The sequence below is a fragment of the Aptenodytes forsteri genome, unplaced genomic scaffold, assembly GCF_000699145.1.
Source record: "Aptenodytes forsteri isolate BGI_AS27 unplaced genomic scaffold, ASM69914v1 Scaffold171, whole genome shotgun sequence".
NCBI classification, from domain to species: Eukaryota; Metazoa; Chordata; class Aves; order Sphenisciformes; family Spheniscidae; genus Aptenodytes; species Aptenodytes forsteri.
This window is the reverse complement of record NW_008794211.1, coordinates 4627878-4640470: the sequence shown is the minus strand read 5'-3', so window position 1 is coordinate 4640470 and position 12593 is coordinate 4627878. Positions and strand designations below refer to the sequence as shown.

Genomic DNA, 12593 nt, shown 5'->3' with positions numbered 1-12593 from the left:
CTCTAAGCAGAAGAAAAGGTGTCTGTATTTTCTCCAGCCTTTTCTAAACTGCTTGTGAGAATGTTTAAAACACAAGATAGCTGGCAAAATTCAACTACTCTAGGAACTAAGAGGGGAAACACATTATTTTGTCCAAGTGAGAGGTACTGACATATTTTGCCCGCTTTTCCTTGAGAAGCAGCGTGTGGCAGTGGTTGGGACATAGGTGACTGGAGCAGAAGGAGTGTGGACCCTGCCCTCAGCTGGCTTTGTCCCAGGCAAGTCACTTCGCATGTCTGGTTCCCGTCCTGCCTCCTGAAGGGGATGCTGTGGGACATGTGGGAGAAGCTAGACACTGAAAGGGTAGGAAGTTCCTCACTTGAGACATCGCAGGGAGTCTGGGACAAGCCCAGGAATCTCAAGTCTTTCTTACCTGTGAAGCTTGAGTTTCCACTTCCAAAAAGGCAATGATTTCTTCTGCAATGCAGTGTACCAGAAATACCCTGAACACAGGATAAGACAGAACTGGCCATTGCGGGTAGACATGAGCGGCCAAGGGTGGGATTCACCTGGGCATTGTAGATATCTAGATCTGAGCTTGTTTTCCTGGGCTCACTTTATAAATAGAACAAACATGTATATATAGGATTGGTGACTAATCAAAACAAGTCAACAAACATATATTAACCTCTTCCTAATATTGGGACTAAAATAGATGAGTCAAACCCAAATGGTATTAGTTCTGGATTAAGACACCTAAATGAAGGTGTCTACAAAAAAGTGACAAAGCCCCCATGATAGTCAAATTGCACCTGGTCAGTGGACCCTAGAGCCACTGAGCCCACCATAAAGTACATCTGTGTCTGGGCAGCTGAATGACTGCACACCTTCAACCACATTGGCTAGATCTCCACTGATACCCTGGGAGGTCAGACATCAAGTACACACAGAGACACCTCTGTATAAGGGTCTGAATGTAGGCATTTAGGTGTCTTAATCTGTTATTGAATTCTTCCCTATAACTAAATCTGTTTGCCTAAAATAGTCATCTAGTGCCACCTGAGATGACCTGAGGTGCCCAAGACATTTTGGCAGATGTGACACAGGGTGTAAGAGAGATCCCATCTGAAATGACGGGAGGCACCTGTACTGAGGTGACTGATGAACTGATGTTTGAAATTAGGTGGGGTGAATCCCATTCTTGGTTCCCACAGCTACCACAGATATTTGTGGTGTTTGTTTCTTTAATGACTGGTTTGGGAAAATAGGCATTTATACTCAGATCCAGTTGGCTGGACAGTCTCAAGGGTTTCATGTAGAAATTCTCTTCCTGGGGTCAAAATGGGCAAAAGAGTCCCTCAGAGAAGCAGCTTCTTCTCACTTCAATCCCCCAGGCAATAGGCAAGAAAAGAGAAGAGCTTTGCAAATCGCTGTAGAACAACTTCATGCCACAGCTGAAAATTATCCTGACCTTTCTTTGAGCAATGGTGAGATGGGTGCTCTCCATGCAACATCATTAGGCAGTCACATCCAGACATGCAGAGAACATTGGTTCAATGCTTTTATTAGCAAAAATTCCTACTGTCTGCTTCACTAAACACTTACCTTTTATGTACTATGTGGTGCTGCTTTGGTATTCATGATTAAGAGATGTGTAACGCCTCATGTCCCTGAATACTACCCAAGAGGAGCACACAGGTATAAAGCTTTGCTTCCCGATCAGGCAATTCTTCTCATTTTGCTCACCTACTCCACAGGCCATCATCTCCAAGCGGTCACAGTCAAAGGGCTGCCCTGCTGTGCACGGAGAAGGAGGGGAAATTAGTCCTGTTACTGGCTGAAAAGTATCCCCTCCCTCCCATTTAATAACGTGATATTCCCCCACGGAGTGTGCTTTCCTGAACAACAGCTGAAGGGAAGACAGACAAGATTACAAGAAGTTTATATCTTTTCCACATACGGCTGTTGGGTATGTAGATCTGGGAGACATGAAGCTCTGCAGGAGTCAAGAGTTGGAGGCAGGACTGCAAGTGCCGGCAGGGACTCCTGGGTCAGAGTCCTTCTGCAGCTGGGACCAGTGGCTGTACTGGGAGTGAAGGGCACTCTCCTTCAGCTGCTGTGAAACGGGCACATTTTCTACTTGACTGCACTTTTGCACCTTCCTTTGGCTTAAGGCATGAATACCTTGTTCCTTCCTTATGCATCATCCCTGTGCCAGTCCAGGCACGGGTTTGCATGAGACCTGGTGTAAACCAAGTTTAAATGATCATCCTCTGGAATTACCGATATAAAATTTAATGTGATATTTTTACCTTCAGCCCTTGCAGTTACTGGAGCGCAGGTTAAAAGCTGCATTTATTGCAGGCATTTATTTTTATTAAGAACGGATCTTTGCAGTCCATCAAAAATACTCAGCGTGGGAGGAAATGCACTATAGCTCCCTCCACTATCAGCTATAGTTGCCAGCATGGTAAGCTGTGTTGCTAATCATACAGCATATACACCAACACATGATGCAGGTCTGGGATCTGATGGGGCAATGTGGAAGGCAGGGTTGGAAATTAAATTTCCAGATGACAATATTTGAGAGACAAGTAAGGAAAGGTTACCCTGTGTCTGGCCCTGCATTAAGTGATGAGAAGCCATAATAAATGTAAAGCAGCTTCCTGCTGTTATTTTTATACTGAGAATAGGAAAGTGATAGACCTAGGTCAGACTGAAGCTATGCCATGCTCGGCCGTCCAAAGCTAGTGGCTTAGGAAGAGTACAAGGACAGGGCAAACGTATACTGTTTTCCCTCCCAAAATACTCTCCCGGGTTATTTGTACCACAGTGATTTCCTGAACAGAGGGGATGCCTTTGTTAGTAGCCTGTAATTTGCTTCCTTGAATTTGCCCTTAAATTGCATCAAGTTCTCTTAACTTGCCTTGAAGTCACCAAGCTTTCCAGCAGCTGAGCTGTGGGTCAAGCCCAGGCTGTAGCAGCGGGTGGAGCTGCCAGAGGAAAGTCCTTCCAAGGTAACACCCTGACTTTGTCAGGGGGCAGTCAGACAAGCCCTTGTGTCCCTCTGGCCGACCCGCAATTTGAATGAGTGTTTTTCCAGCCTGTCCAAGAGCTTTCTCCTGGCTGTAAAAGGAGGTCGTGCTGTCACCCCCTGTCAGACAGAGGCAATTTTTGCTTGTCTGCTGTCTTCCCCCGCTGCTGGGGACCACACTCGCCTTCCAGGAGCTGCAGCAGCGTAACCCAGTAAATGCCACCAAAGGCACTCTCCATTTCCCTTAGCATAAAAGAAAGGAGAATCAAGTCACGGTTGGGTTTGTAATTAAGCATAATAGCAACAGCTTGTATACTGCAGTTGACTTCTTGTCTTTGCTGTATCAATTCAAATACGTTACACTGAGATCATTTTGTGCACAGTCCAGTTGGGTCTTGTGTGTCAGCGTATGTGGCAAGGAGCTTGAGTTTTGCCAACACACAGTGCCACAAGTGTCGAGAGCAGAGGGAGAGAGCAAAAAAATTGTGATTGCTAATATTTAGTGTGTTTCCTGACCACCATGTGTTTAATACCTTACCAGTTGCAAAAGAAAGCAACATTTCAGTAAAAGAAGTGCTCTAGGTTAGCAGCTCTCTTGCTTCGGGGGCTGTTAACTCTCGGAGTTTCTAAGGTGCCACCAGCTACCTTCACCATCAAGAGAATACAGTAAAGGCAATGCAGTGTGGCATTCAATGCAGGTCCATATCCCCTGTCTCACAGCCTCATGACCACCAGTGGCCACCACCATAGGAACTACTGCTCTTCCCCACGTAGGGAGCGAACCAGGGCTGGCCTTGTCTTCCTCAGCCTCTGCCAAGCTCCTCCACAAAAGTTCACGTTGCCAGGCTTTGTTTAAAGCAGACCAAAATGCAAAGCCTGAAGCACTAGGCTTTCATAGTGGGTTTTTGTGCCAAATCCAGTGCAATCCCTCCATTTCCCTTCCCTGCCGAATTCCCTGCCTGCAGCCAGCCTGTAACATAACATCCTGGGGACGTTTTGTTTTGGGAGGTGGAAGAGCCACCGAGGGTGTCCCTCAGAAAACACTACGGGGAGGAAAATGCACACCACTGAAGACAGAAGGAAAGCGGTGATGCTCAGGATAGACAGAGCTTTTCCATTTGACTCCTGCTTTGGCAAGCCTGATGCTTTTAACCCTGAAAGTATACTCTCTGCAGTCACACGAGACTTTTATTTGGGAAAAATCAGAGCCCCACGGCAGGCTTTCAGGTTGTTCCCGAGCTGGCTGAGCATGCCTGGAGAATGCAACCACAGTGGCCCTGGACAATATGGTAAATTAGGCACTGCAGGCTTGCTCTGATCTGATGTTAGACATTCAGTGTTTGCATGAGAGTTTTAGGCAGCCGATGTTGAAGACTAGAAATTTTATAGTCCGTCTGTAAGTCCTGCCATATGTAATGGATCTGTCTAACCTGAGCAGATACCCCTAGTGTTATTAAAAAAACCCAGTTTCTAATATACTGCAAATAAATGCATTTACTGGAGGGTAGGGCTGGGAGCTCTCTATTTTTCTTATCCTACAGCAGATTGTGTAAACTACTGACTGGATAAGACCAGAGAAGTGAGTTGCTTGTTAGTCAGTCAAGCTTACAAAGTTTTATCTAGGCAAAACATATTTTCCTTTGAAGCAGAGAAGCCCCCAGCTGCAGACGCTTGCCACCACAGGCCCCTATCAAGTGGTACCCTTCCCACTATGTGGGTGAGCAACCCCGATTTCATTCCCAGCAATGTCAGCTCTGATCAGTCTGATCCCACTGGGTTCTGAAATCATGAGATTTGAAGTGTAGTAAGAAATTTGTAGACTTTATAGTTTGTAGATTTTGTAAAAATTTGTAGTTGTTTGTAGTAATAAACAAACCTTTACTTGCTTTATGTTTTTTGAGCTTAGAGGATGCTCTTGGACCACATCTTTAGGCTTTTCTGTGTAGCTGAGAGGGCTATGAGTCTGCTCTGTAAAAACGGAGAGCAGGGAGTCTTCCGTTATCACTGGCCTGAGGGAGCATGAAATTGAAAACATCAGCCATCACAAGGCTTATCATAAAAGCATGAGAATTGCTTAGACCCTTACGTCTAGCAATGTATGCAGGCAGGACTGGGACTAGTATTCTGCCCACGTGCAGGAAAGCAGATGCCTGGACAAACCAACATTTGAAAACGTGTTTCTGCAGTTGTTGTTTTTTTCATTGACCTTTGTTAGCACGTGACCCTTACCAGAAGCTGTGAAGAATGCTGTATATTCCCTTGATACTCTGTGTATGGTTGTATATTTGTTTTCTTTATTAAAACCTGGACAGAGGAAAATGGACCAGATTCCACTCCATTACCCCTGCTCAACTTAATCAGCTGCATGGAGTTGTGGCGAAATAACAGCTTTTGATGGAGTACATCCAAAAGCCCACTACTAACATGCATGGTAACAGATGCTATAAAATTGCAGAGTAAATGTTTGGCAATTCTCCTCTAATGTGGCTACCTTGTGCCGGCAGCCTCGTGGTCCAGTTCTGCCTCCTCGCTCAGGACTGCTGTGTATGAAGCGGAGGGAAGCCCATTTTGGTATCGGTAGCACTTCCGAGGTGAGGGAGGATTTGCAGAACCACAGAATCCGGGAAAAAAAATCAGGTTGGCAGGGACCTCAGGAGGTCAGCTACTCCAAACCTCTCTGAAAGCAGGCACTGATGGGTGCAAGCCCATTAGGTGCCTTCATCACACTTATCTGCAGGATGCAGGGTTAAGGTGGCCGTTGTGGGGTTCACCTATTAGACGTCTGCAATAGAGACCTCGCCACCTGAGCCAGCTGTACTGTATTCATGGTCAGCGGAGAGAAACAGGCATGGTGAGGGTTTTGTCCTGCTTTGAAGAAGCCTAGGCAGCTGTGGTCAGATGAATCCCACTCAGGAGTGCACATCTGCGGCGTATTTGTTGCTGCTTTATGATCGACAGTAACAGAGAAAATGAGAGCATGAGAAAACGTGCTACTGCGCTGCATTTGGATGAAAAAACTAAAATCAAAAATAAATAAAAAGCTCTTTTTTTTTTTCTTTCTTTCTCTCCCTTCTGGTTGACCAGCAGCCCGGGGGCAGATGAGCCACTTGCCGTGCCCGACCCCCAGCCTGGCCCCCGTGCTGCTTTATGATCGACAGTAACAGAGAAAATGAGAGCATGAGAAAACGTGCTACTGCGCTGCATTTGGATGAAAAAACTAAAATCAAAAATAAATAAAAAGCTCTTTTTTTTTTTCTTTCTTTCTCTCCCTTCTGGTTGACCAGCAGCCCGGGGGCAGATGAGCCACTTGCCGTGCCCGACCCCCAGCCTGGCCCCCGGAGATGCAGTCCCCCAGAATGGCGGGGGGGGAGCGAGGGCGGGCCCCCCCCCAGGCGGCGCGCACAACACGCTTTTTTCCACAACCTCTACTCGGCACCAGCCGGTGCTTTGCCGGTCGTGAAGATCCCAAAGAAGAGAGGGAGAAAACCCGGGTACAAGGTAGACACGTGTTTTTCACGCTCTTTCTCTACCTCCTGCTGGATTTAATACATTTTCTCCTAGAATTTCAGGTGAAATGCAGGAACGGAGGCAAAGTTGTGCAAGCATCAGGCAGAGCAATGCAAGAAAAGCAAGAGAAGCCGTTTTCTCTTCTACCTGAGCTAGTGAAAAATAGAGGGAATATATTTTTTTAAAGTTTACAGTTCTTTTAATTTGTGTTGTTTGAAAATAACTTGTCTCCCACAATGTTGTGTGAGATGGCTGCGCACCTTCTCTCTCATTTGTCACTTTTTTCTTCGCTCTCACTAACAGTGATTAGAAATGAAACAAAATGTAAGGAAAAGGAAAGGAATATGGGGGAGTGGGAATAAAAGGAGAAAATAAACCTAATTTCCAAAGGAAAAAAAAGGGACGTTTTAGAAAGTAATGAGATTTCACTTACTGAAGGTGGGGGAGTGGGAATAAAAGGAGAAAATAAACCTAATTTCCAAAGGAAAAAAAAGGGACGTTTTAGAAAGTAATGTTTCACTTACTGAAGGAAAAGCTGTTTTGATTATTTGTCTGCTCACTTTGGGGGAAAATCATGCCCAGCTCTCAATGCGACCCAGGTGGGGAGGCAGGGCTAAAGAAATAAAGAAACCCTGAGCGCCTTCAGCCCTTCACAGGCTGCCGGCGGGCTGGGGCTCTCCCACTGTGTCCCTCCCTGGTGGGCTCAGCACCGGCAGGAGCAGGGCCACCTTTGCACCTCAGACCAGGGAAAAACAGGACTGCAGTGCTGAGGGGAGGGGAATTTATTCTGGGGAGTGAAAATGAGCTACACTGTAGTGAGGGGTCGTCTTGTCAGTAGATTGCTCTGTTACTCTCTCCATCTCTGGCCACAGCCAGCTAGGGGCACTGTACATGTTTGCTGTGCATGTTCCTTGTTTTTAATGGGAATGGGTACAGACATGCAGTCTGTTACACAAGGAGGGCAAACTGCTGACTGTTAGAAAATAATAGCTGCTTAAGTTCCTGATGTCAAAACAGAAAAGTGAGTAACATGAGGGGTGCATGCACAGGGCCTGTCCCAGCCTTCCCTGGAAAAGGGCTCCGCCCCAGGTGTTGCCCAGTTCTTCCCTGGGTCTCTCCCGGTTCAGGGGAGGCAGCAGTGCTGCCGGCCAAGCTCCGGGCACCTGGACCAAATGTCTCAGCTCCTTGGGTTTGGGCTTTATCTAGAGCAGGCTACCCTTATCGTTGCCCTTCCCTCCTTTTCACCTCCTGCCAGACCTTCTTCTTCCTCCCATCCTCCAACCTCCATCCTCCTTCCTCTCTCTTTTCCAGGCAAGTCCTCCTCGCCACCCCTCTGCATCCCATTTCCGGAATCCCCTGCTCCTCTGCTTCCCCCTGTGCAACACCTACTGCAGTAGCCATCAGTACCTCAGCCCTTAATGCTTTCTCCTCATCTTCTGCCTTCTCCCGTGTCTCTCCATGCTCTCCCTACTTCATCCGTACCCCTCTCTGCTGTGAAGGCACATTCTGAAGTGTGTTTCAGCATGTGCTGAAAACAGACCTCGCACGGCTAAGAAACAGTTCCAGCTGCAGTTTCCCATTTCTTCTGAAAAGCCTTAACTTTGGTAACGTGAATGATATAACAGCAGTGGCCAGGCAGAGCCAACCTGACAGCAGGCTCAGGTGTCTCTCTTGGGATTACCGCAGAATCTTATAGCAGTAGTCCAAAATAGAGCTGCGTGTCCGAGCTAAGACTGGGGCAACTACTCTAGTGTTTTGTAAAATGTGGAAAATGGAAATACTTACTGTTTTTCACTTCAGTATTAGGTTAAAACTCTGGGACAGAAACATCTGAATTGTTTTACTTGAGTTACTGGTTATTACCAATAATTTAAAATATTATCAGTAATGCTGGGTCACTTATAGGCTCTTTAGATCAAAACCATCCCAAGTCTGGGATAATAATACTTCGGAGATGTGGTGAAATTGAGTCCCTGAGATGATTAAGTGATTTGCCAAATACCACAATGACCTTGTATGTGGAGTTTCAGCAGACCTCAGCCCTTCTGCCCCTGCTTGTCTTGCTGACCCCCATTTTTTATTCCGCATTTACATTTGATTTGTAAATTTAAAAAAAAAAAAAAATTGCTGGGGAGTATGTTTTGTCCCACCCCAAATGCACCCATCCACCTGTGAAAAAGCCTTTCACTGACCACCACATATTTCTAAGCGGGAGAAGTGAAAAGGGAAACTTAAATTTTCTAAAATGCTGCGGTAACATTGCACTTCGGACCTAGGTGGCCAGGCAGTTGATTGCTGTTGCCCCTTCCTCTTCCAAAGGGAAGTTTTTCCTCCTGTGTGGTACCTGTTGGGTACCACACATGCCTCCTCCCCATCCCCAGGGACTTAGCGTGGAGGCGACGGCATCCCTCCTGCGGCGGTGAATCTGGGACGATGTTATTTCTCAGTGAGTGATGGTGACTAAAAAGACATCCTTTTATAACTGATGGCTTAAGTTTCTGGAGCTGACACTCGTGAGCTGTAGCATCCGAGGCATCTGGCCTGGCGCTGTTTATTTGCCCTATAGGATTCGTACACCAAAGCAACATTTTCTGTGAGGCGCCTTTATACGCTGTGCGCTCAGCTGAAGTGAACCCCTCTCCCCATCACAAACACTTCCCCAGTGCGTGTCAAAGATTACATTTTTTGATGGGGAACTCTAGCTTGATTTAATTAGCTCGCTAATTGCATGACTTTCAGATACCATGAGACTTAAACGCATTTTAAAAAATGACTCCCTGCCCAAATGGCAGACGACCAAATTCTTTATAGCAACCAGATAGCTGAATTATTACAGAACAGATGGAAAAATACTTCTGAATTTTTAGCAAACTAGGAATTTACAGCCTAGATTTAAATTTATTTTGACCGAGATGTGAATAACAGACATTTCTAATCACATGCTCTTTATAGCCAGATGACCCATTGCCTGTTTTCATTGATATTAAAGCAAATATCTGTGTCTTCTTAAAATGACATTTCATCACGCTTCACCACCAAGCAGTCCTTTTCCTCACTATCCTGTTTATTTTTTCACAGCTTTAGTTATAAAATTTCATCAGCTGTTTTTCCAAAAGCTGTTTTGTACCTGATGTGAAGCTATTATTTGCCATAAAATGCAACATTTTCCCTAAACACAATATTCTTTCTGACTGTTTGAATCTCATTAGGAAAAAGTCTATTCTGGCAGCTGGGGGGTGGTTAATAGATGGATCAGTTTTATTTCTCTGGCTGTAAGTGAGGGGCAGCCCCGAAAAGCCACCCGGAAACCCCGTACGAGGGAAGGCTGTGTTAGCATCGTGGGGGGATTCACGGTCTTAGAGGACATCGGAGCAACGCACGTGCGGGGCAGTGCTGCAGCGAAGACCACCACATCCCTCCCAGAGGGCAACAAAACGATGGCCCCATCCGAGCAGCCCGAGGGCAGTTTGTCTCCCCGTGCCACCGCAGCAGCTCCTGCCTGGGGAGTTGGCCCCAGCCCGGGGCGAGCGGTCAGCCAGGACCTTGCAAGCTCCTGCCAGGCGGGGTGGGCAGCAAAGAGTTGCCCTGCGCAGGACGGTGCGTGGAGCGTGGAGTGACAATTTCCATTACAGGGCATAGGTTCCCCTGCTGCCCTAGAAGTCACTATTAATGATGACAAATAAGCAGTCAGGATTCGGACACACCAGGACCGAGATTACACAGACAAGCTTAAAGTGCCCTGATTATTCACTTGTCCTGTGATATAGCCTTGGATTTCAAGGTTGCATACACTCCTCTTAAGGTTACCTGCCTCATTCACTGCAAAACACTTAGGGGATGTAGGAGGCTGCATGCAGACTCCCCTGCATCATTTGCTTTGCAGAAGAAAGGTATTGCATGACACAAGAAGAAAAGGTGGGAAAGACCTTGGACTGTGTTTTGCCTTTGCCAGCACAGTGCTGAACCCTCTCTGCCCCGGTGACTGAGCTGAGCCCTGATTTGCCTCATGCTGAGCCTCCTCACCCACAGCCAAATGCACAGAGAGTGTGAGGTATAGTCAAGGACCCCAAAACATGTACTTGGAAGCTCTGTGCTTCCCTGGTGCAGGTTTAATGGCACCTTTCTACCCAGCCATCGGAAGCCCACACGGCAGGACCAGGCTGGCCCAGGCACTCACCTTGGTGCGCATCTGTGTGCACATCTTCGGGGGCTGGAGGCAGTTTTCTCTCCAGCAGCAAAAGCTCTTGTGGCCAGGAGGTGCCTCTGCCCTCCTGGCTGGAAGGACACAGGCCTGCAGGGACGGGGTGAACCCCAGCCTTTTCTAGCAGATGTTTTGTCAGGACAAGGGACAACTAGTACAGGGGAACTAGGAGCCATAAAGATGAGGACCTATGATCTAAGTGGTTTAAGAAAAGTACAGGGAAAGTTTGCATCTTGGTTCATCTTGTTTCTTTCCTGTGTATTTTACTATACAAGCTGGCAGAGAACTTGTTCAGAAGAAGAAAAAGCTATCTGGGAAATGTTCTTCCCCTTCTTTCACTTTTTTTTGGTGTGGGATAACACAAGTATCAGCTAGATGAATCCTGACTGCTCCGAAAGGGTGTGCAGGTGGTAACAGAAACTCCAGGACTCAACAGGGTCCTCCCCGTCCGGGGCCACTGCATACTCAAATAAGCCTGCAGCTGGCATCAACAGCATGAAAGCCAAAGTTCTCCCTGCATCTAATGCACTGTGACTTTGGCAAAGTAGACACACTTATTTTCTTCCCTAAATCTCTGATCAGCTTTCTCTGATCTCTTTTCCATGGCAGAAGGTCCATAAGACCGGGGGGGCTGGTTGTACATCTTATTTTAAAGCAACCATTGCCTTTTATATCTCGTGCTGTGCATATTAAAACTTACGATATTTGATATTCAAAAGCTGATTCAAATGCCTTACCGCAAGGATTTCCTAAAGTGCTCTGACAGATTTGCTCTGTCTCCTTTTCTCTCTCTCTTTCTCTCTTCTTCACCGCTTTTTTTCACTTTTATGCATATGTGGTCTCTACTGCCAAGCTCTCAATCAGCTGGTTGGTTGGGTTGGCTTTTTGATAGAGAAGGATCAGTCCAAGAAAAGACATCTTTAAATTAAATACTTGGAGATCTACGCTTAGTGATATTCAGGGACTACTCAGGGTTTCAGTGTCCAGAAGGTATTTAAGCTATGTTTGCTAGTGTACTGTCTCCTGTAATCAGGCGTTGTTTTATTTTGATCTAATGAAGGCACATTCTCTGCTACCCCTAATAAAATGGCATTTATCTGTATCCAGACGCTGTAGAGCACATACTGTCGCAATTAATTTTGCAGTTAACTGTTTGCTAAAACAGCAAACTGCCAAGAAGAGGCTTCCAAGCTGGACAGTTTACACAAGTCTTGCCCTCTGTTTATTTGCTCTTGAACATAAGCCTGCCTGGGCCTCCAAGAGCTGGAGAACAGCTGGAGAAAGAGGTCTACCGGGCACTGTCCCACCTCCACCTCCAGCAGGCTGATGATGCTGGTGAGGCAGCACACACTAAGATGGTGCATGAGGCTTAAGGGCTGGAGAGGGGACTCGTGCGCCTGTGTTTGGGACCACTGAGCTGTGAGCCAGTAAGGGGAATAAGGAGCCAACACGCAACTGAAACAGAAGTTATTAGATGTGCTGTCTCCAAAATAGTGTCTATATGGATGTGTGCATGCATGAGAGCATATATATATATTTATATAGGACAAGAGGAAATGGCCTCAAGTTGCGGCAGGGGAGGTTTAGATTGGACGTGAGGAAAAATGTCTTTACTGAAAGAGTGGTTAAACATTGGAAGAGGCTGCCCAGGGAAGTGGCTGAGTCACCACCCCGGAAGTATTTAAAAGACGTGTAGATGTCGTGCTGACAGACATGGTTTAGTGGTGGACTTGGCAGGGTTAGGTTCTCAATTTGACTCATCTTAAAAGTTAAAAGACGTGTAGATGTCGTGCTTAGGGACATGGTTTAGTGGTGGACTGTTAGCTTCAAGGTTAACAGTTGGACTTGATGATCTTAAAGGTCTTTTCCAAC

General features: G+C 46.5%; 1 protein-coding gene across 1 annotated transcript in view; it reads left to right on the top strand.

The window, feature by feature from the left end:
* Window positions 1–6436: 6436 nt before the first annotated feature.
* The window catches only part of SCML4 (sex comb on midleg-like 4 (Drosophila)), a 52205-nt gene continuing 46048 nt past the window's right edge, over window positions 6437–12593 (top strand). The window contains exon 1 of the mRNA XM_009285161.1: window positions 6437–6511. The gene's annotated coding sequence lies outside the window, so the exon portion shown is untranslated. The remainder of the gene's footprint in view (window positions 6512–12593) is intronic.